Raw genomic sequence first — 6,816 nt, forward strand, 5'->3', positions numbered from 1 at the left:
GTTATGCTGCTTCAAATATTTTTATCCTTTAAAAAAAAATTTGTGAAATCATATATTTCTTTAAAGATTATACTCCATTTATAATTATAAAATATTGGCGATATTCCCCATGTTGTACAGTATATCCTCGTAGCTCACTTAATGTTGGATTGGCCCAAAAGTTCTTTTGGATTTGCTGCAAGAGCTTATGGAAAACCCGAACGAAATTTTTGGCCAGCCCAATACATAATGTTTTATACCTCTTAATCCCCTACCCTTCTATTGCCCCCCTCCCCGCTTCCCTCTCCCTACTGGTAACCACTACTTTGTTCTCTATATCCGTGAGTCTGTTTCTTTTTTGCTATATTCACTAGCTTGTTTTCTTGTTTTAGGTTTTTTTTTTTTGGTACGCGGGCCTCTCACTGCTGTGGCCTCTCCCGTTGCAGAGCACAGGCTCCGGACGCGCAGGCTCAGCGGCCATGGCTCACGGGCCCAGCCGCTCCGCGGCATGTGGAATCTACCCAGACCGGGGCACGAACCCGTGTCCCCTGCATTGGCAGGCGGACTCTCAACCACTGCGCCACCAGGGAAGCCCGTGCTTGTTGTATTTTTTTTTTTTAATATTTATTTATTTGGCTGCATTGGTCTTAGTTGCAGCAGGTGGGATCTTCATTGTGGCATGTGGGATCTTTCAATGCGGTGTGAGGGCTTCTCTAGTTGCGGCGTGCGGGCTTAGTTGCCCCTCGGCATGTGGGATCTTAGTTCGCTGACCACGGATTGAACCCATGGCCCCTGCATCGGAAGGCGGATTCTTAACCACTGGACCACCAGGGAAGTCCCTGTTGTACTTTTTAGTTTCCACATATAAGTGGTATCTATCATACAACATTTGTCTTTGTCTGGCTTATTACACTTAGCATAATACCCTCCAAGTCCTTCCATGTTGCAAATGGCAAAATTTCACTCTTTGTTATGGCTGAGTAGTATTCCATTGTGTATGTGTGTGTATATATATATATTTATATATACACCACATCTTCTTTATCCATCTGTTGTCGGATACTTAGGTTGGCAATTGTAAATAACGCATGTAAGTGTAAATACATGCATTGGGGTGCATGTATCTTTTCAAATTAGTGTTTTTGTGTTTTTTGCATATATGCCCAGGAGTAGGATTGCTGGGTCATATGGCAGTTCTATTTTTAGGTTTTTGAGAAATCTCCATGCTGTTTTCCATAGTGGCTACACCGATTTACATTCCCGCCAACAGTGTACTTAGGGTTCACTTTTCTCCACATCCTTGCCAACGTTTGTTATTTGTGTTCTTTTTGATAACAGCCATTCTGACAAGTTTGAGGTGACATCTCATTGGGCTTTTGATTTGCATTTCTCCGATGATTAGCGATGTTGAGCATCCTTTCATATGCCTGTTGGCCATCTGCATGTCCTCTTTAGAAAATTGTCTATTCAGGTCTTCTGCCCATTTCTAATAGGGTTTTTTGGGGTTTTTTGTTTTTTTGATGTTGAGTTGTATGAGCTATTTATATATTTTGGATATTAACCCCTTATCAGTCATATCATTTGCAAATATTTCCTCCCATTCAGTAGGTTGTCTTTTTGTTTTGTTGATGGTTTCCTTTGCTGTGCAAAACTTTTAAGTTTAATTAGGTCCCACTTGAAATCATATATTTTTAATGTTAGGGGAGAATAAAGATAAAACAACCCATGATAATCCCATCTCCCTGACTCAGTCTTATCGTTACATAGTCCTTTCAGATATTTTTTATATAGATTATTTCATACAAAAGTACCTTGCATACAGCAGGTAATCAATAAAATGCATACTGACTGCCTGATTGTCCGATTCAATGCAAACTATTTTGTGTTATGCGTTGTGTACCTAAGTTATATTATATTACGTATGATATGATGATATTATAATTATAGCATGTACATTCCCCTTATGTTTTTTCATAAGCTGTGTGATCATAATTTTTATGGCCTTAGGATCTCTCATGTCAACGCATGAGCTTGGCTAAGCCATTTCTCTTTTGCTGTGCTGTCGTACGTAGAATTACTGCAGATCACTCTACTTTGGACTCTACCACAGTAAACAGTTCTATGTATTGTGTTTTGCCTTTTTTGTAAATTTCTTAAGATGATCGTAGACTATGGAATTAAACATCCCAAGCTAAACCTTTAAGTTAGCTGAGCAGGGAGTCCCAAAAGATGAAACCAAAATGGGACTCCTTCCATAAGGTCAGGTTGAAATAAAATGAGCTCTACAAGGTGATAAAACCACGTCTGATCCTATCTTCATTCTGAAGTATTGCTTTTCACTCTTTCAAAAAACATTGTATGAAAACCTACAACTCCCTCAACACGGATCAATAAAAGATAAGAGTAGTTTGACGTGTTCATAAACAAAAACAACAGCACTGTCACTCTTAGTAGGTATGTGTTTAAAAAAAGAGCTCGTCAGACCTCTGGTTAATCCAAAGACTGGCTTTTAAAAGCTGCGGAGAAAGATTCTCAGCCGTGTATTGTGTTTCCTGAAGCGGAACCCCTAACATCTTAGGATGGGTTGGGTGGATAAATTTCTCTCTCACGGTGCTGGTAAAGCAGAGAGGCAGGAGCGATCACAGCAATCTGTTTAAGTGAGAGCCACTTCCTAGTGATGCGGAGACAGCCAGCTACGCCTTGATGGTTATTTGTCACAGCAATGATGGGTGCAAGCCTGGTGGTGCAGAGTCTCTGGAACCAGGCAGCCATGGGCATGAAAAGCGCCTTTGCCACTTGCTACCTTGTGACCGAAGGTACATTAGTAACTGACCGAGGCAGGGTTCAGTCCCAAATCTCCCTGGTTCTGAAGTCCCTGGGCTTCCACAGGTAACACTACGCTCTCTCCAGATTGGTGGTTCTCCTATTTTGGTTGATTCCAAAGTTTAGTGGAAATGGGAAGAATGAAAGAGGGAAGGCCAAGGAGAAGGCTGTTGCTGTGCCTCCTTGAGAGAAGATGGTGGCTGAGGAGGTGGTGAGAAGTGGCTGTTTTCAGGACTTACTTGAATAAAACGTAACACGATAGTATAATCGATGTGGACCTGAAAGGGGGCTGAAGCACACGGCCTAGCAGGTAATAGTGCTCAACAGATTGGTTCATTGGCTCCCAATGGATACCAACCTGGAATTGGGAGGTTTTGCTTTTCACAGGAAAATCTGCAGGTTAACAAGAGTATCTTTCTCCCCACACCGTCTTTTCTTATTTCATCCCATGAATGATGGCCCTAAGGTAGGGTGAGAAGAAAAGAAAAATAGGTAACCTGAGAATAAAACTACTGATTCAGTGATAGTTACATGTCCACTCTCTGTATTTTATCCTATTGAATCTTCAAAGGAGCCCAATGAGGTGGGGATCTTCTCCCCATTTTACACATGAGAAAACAAAAGTAAAAGGAGTTTACAGAATTTGCCGGAAGCCACAGAGCTGTTAAGTTTAAAAAAAAAAAAAAGAAAAGAAAGAAAGGCAAGGATTCCATACGGGTTTGTTTGATTCCAAAGTTTACAGGCTTAATCATGAAGCTGTATTGCTTCCTGCCATGTTAGTGGGAAGGAGGGAGATTCAGGGGGAGGGAGAGAGCTTCGTTCTTCTGTCTGCACGTTACATAACTCTTTCGGGATCAGTTTAAGGAAACAGGGGCCAAACCTCTGTTGCCAGCCTGTGGCTCCAGCCCGCTCAAGTTCTGTGTTTTCTCTTATAAATGTAAGAACACACAACAGCCCCTTGGGGTGGGAGGGGGGAGGGGTTGACACTTGTCACCCAGCATTGGGGAAGTTGATCGTTTTAGGTCCTTTTTAACTGTGTGAATGCCTGACACTTGACATTTGGGCAAAAGGGGAAATAAAAAGTCCCCAAAAGGCTGCCTGGGTCCTGCGTGGCTGATTCCTTGCCAAACAAGAATCCTCCCTTGGCTGTCTTCCCTCAGAAATGATTTTCAAACTACAGTTTTAAAAACAATTCCTTTGGGGAATTAAAAAAGCAATCATGTTTTTGATAGAAAATTGTTGTGTCAACAGAAATGCATGAAAAATAAAATCACCAATTTCCCTATCACCCAGAGAAAAGCACTGTTAACAAATGAATGCTTCCTTCTTTCTTTTCCCTTATGCATATAGACCTTTTTTTTTTTTTTTTTCCTGTATGCGGGCCTCTCACTGTTGTGGCCTCTCCCGTTGCGGAGCACAGGCTCCGGACGCGCAGGCTCAGCGACCATGGCTTACGGGCCCAGCCGCTCCGCGGCATGTGGGATCCTCCTGGACCAGGGCACGAACCCGTGTCCCCTGCATCGGCAGGCGGACTCTCAACCACTGCGCCACCAGGGAAGCCCCGGGCATGCATTTTTTAAATCAAACATTGTATTACCAGCACTTCCCCATGTTTTCAAATTTAAAAACTTGTAAAACGTGATTTTTAGTAACTGCCTAAGAGTCTACCCCAATGATTATTATAACATATTTAATCATTTCTCCATTGGTGGACATTCCTTTGTATCCAATTTCAAGCAACATTTTCTCCCTAGGAATGTTTTGCCTTTATACAGGTATTCTGGCCCTATCCTACCAAGCAAACAATTTTAATTTCCCATCAAAATCCTTCTAGGCTTTTCTACATCAGAATAGTTGGGATGCGAATCAGAGGAGTGATCTCAAATCACAAGCAAACCCCATGCTCTACCATAGAAGCAATGGCCTGTAAGAGGAAATCAAAATGCCCTTTTATTGAGCTTTTCAGTCACCCCAGTTAAAAGCCAACCAACAAAGAACTTTCTCTTGCCTCCCCCCGCCCAGGCCTTTCTGTAGCCTTATGTTCCTCTTTCCCTTTGCTTTGATTTCTGTCTCTTAACCTCCAATTTACCCCTCAAGATGCTGTCATCTCTCCTCCACTCTCATTGCCCTGCTGCAACTGTCCTTGCAAAATGCCAGATGCATTGTCCTATGCTTTCAAGTAATTTCTAACTGCACAAGTGATAGAGAAAGGCATTTTCCTAGTTAAAAATAATTAACAACTTAAAGATAGATTCCCTGGTAACCACTTATCCCTCATCTTGGAAACTTTCCCCTCCAACAAGGATATTTAGTGTTGCAAGTGTGGTGATGGGGGAGGGGAGCAGTTTCCAGGTCCTATCTACACATACAGAGAGACTGAGAGAGGCGGAATGAGAGGGAGATGGAAAAGGTGCCAGGTAGTATTTGTTTCGTTTGGAAGTCTTTTAGTGTAGCTTATCTTTCTAAGTGATCCTTGTGTCTCCACAGCTCAGATATACAATGGACCAGAGTTTATTTACCTGTAACTCTACTGATGGACATTAGGTGTTTACTATCACAAACAAGGAGGCAACAAAGAGTACTATTGACCCTCTTCCTCTGGGCACTTCTGTGGGAATTTTACTGCTCTAGGGAAAATACCGAGAACTGGACCTCCAGGCCACTGAGCTGAGTACTTTTTCCTGAAAACGTTCACACACATTGACGATCACCCCCTCCAAGGTAGCAGCACCAATTTACATGAACAGCCTACTTCAATCCTTCTACACTGAGCTCTTCAGTAGCATCGTGCAGCAATACTACCCCATCTACTGCTTTTTAAAAAACTGAAATATAGTTGGTTTACAATATTGTGTTAGTTTCGGGTGTACAGCAAGTGATTCAGTTATATATATATGTATTTCAGATTATTTTCCGTTATAGGTTATTACCAGATATTGAATATAGTTCCCTGTGCTATACAGTTAATCCTTGTTACTTATCTATTTTACGTATAGTAGTGTGTATCTGCTAATCCCATATTCCTAATTTATCCCCACACTCCACTGTCTTTCCCCTTTGGTAACCACAAGTTTGTTTTCTATGTCTGTGAGTCTGCTTCTGTTTTGTATATAGATTCATTTGTATTATTTTTTAGATTCCACATATAAGTGATATCATATAATATTTGTCTTTGACTTACTTCACTTAGTATGATATTCTCTAGGTCCATCCATGTTGCTGCAAATGGCAATATTTCATTCTTTTTTATGGCTGAGTAATATTCCTCTGTGTGTGTGTGTGTGTGTGTGTGTGTGTGTGTGTGTGTGTGTGTGTGTGTGTGGACAATTGGGTTGTTTCCATATCTTGTCTACTGTAAATAGCGCTGCTGTGAACACTGGGGTGCATGTATCTTTTTGAATTAGAGTTTTCATCTTTTCTGGATATATGCCCAGGAGTGGGATTGCTAGATCATATGATGGTTCTATTTTTAGTTTTTTGAGGAACCTCCATACTGTTCTCCATAGTGGCTGCACCAATTTACATTCCCACCAACAGTGTAGGAGGGTTTCCTTTTTCCACACCCTCTCTAGCATTTATTATTTGTAGACTTCTTGATGATGGCCATTCTGACCGATGTGAGGTGATATCTCATTGTGGTTTTGATTTGCATTTCTCTAATAATTAGTGATGATGAGCATCTTTTCATGTGTTTGTTGACCATCTGTATGTCTTCTTTGGAGAAATGTCTATTTAGGTCTTCTGCCCATTTTGGTGTTTGTTGTTGTTGTTGTTGATACTGAGTTGTATGAACTGTTTGTATATTTTGGATAATAAGCCCCTGTCGGTAGCATTATTTGCAAATATTTTCTCCCATTGCGTAGGTTGTCTTTTTGTTCTGTTGATGGTTTCTTTTGCTGTGCAAAAGCTTTTAAGTTTCATTAGGTTCCATTTGCTTATTTTTGCTTTTATTTCTTTTGCCTTGGGAGACTGAGCTAAGAAAATATTGCTACATTTATAGCCAAGAATGTTCTG

The sequence above is a fragment of the Orcinus orca genome, chromosome 16 (genome assembly GCF_937001465.1).
Source record: "Orcinus orca chromosome 16, mOrcOrc1.1, whole genome shotgun sequence".
Taxonomy (NCBI): Eukaryota; Metazoa; Chordata; class Mammalia; order Artiodactyla; family Delphinidae; genus Orcinus; species Orcinus orca.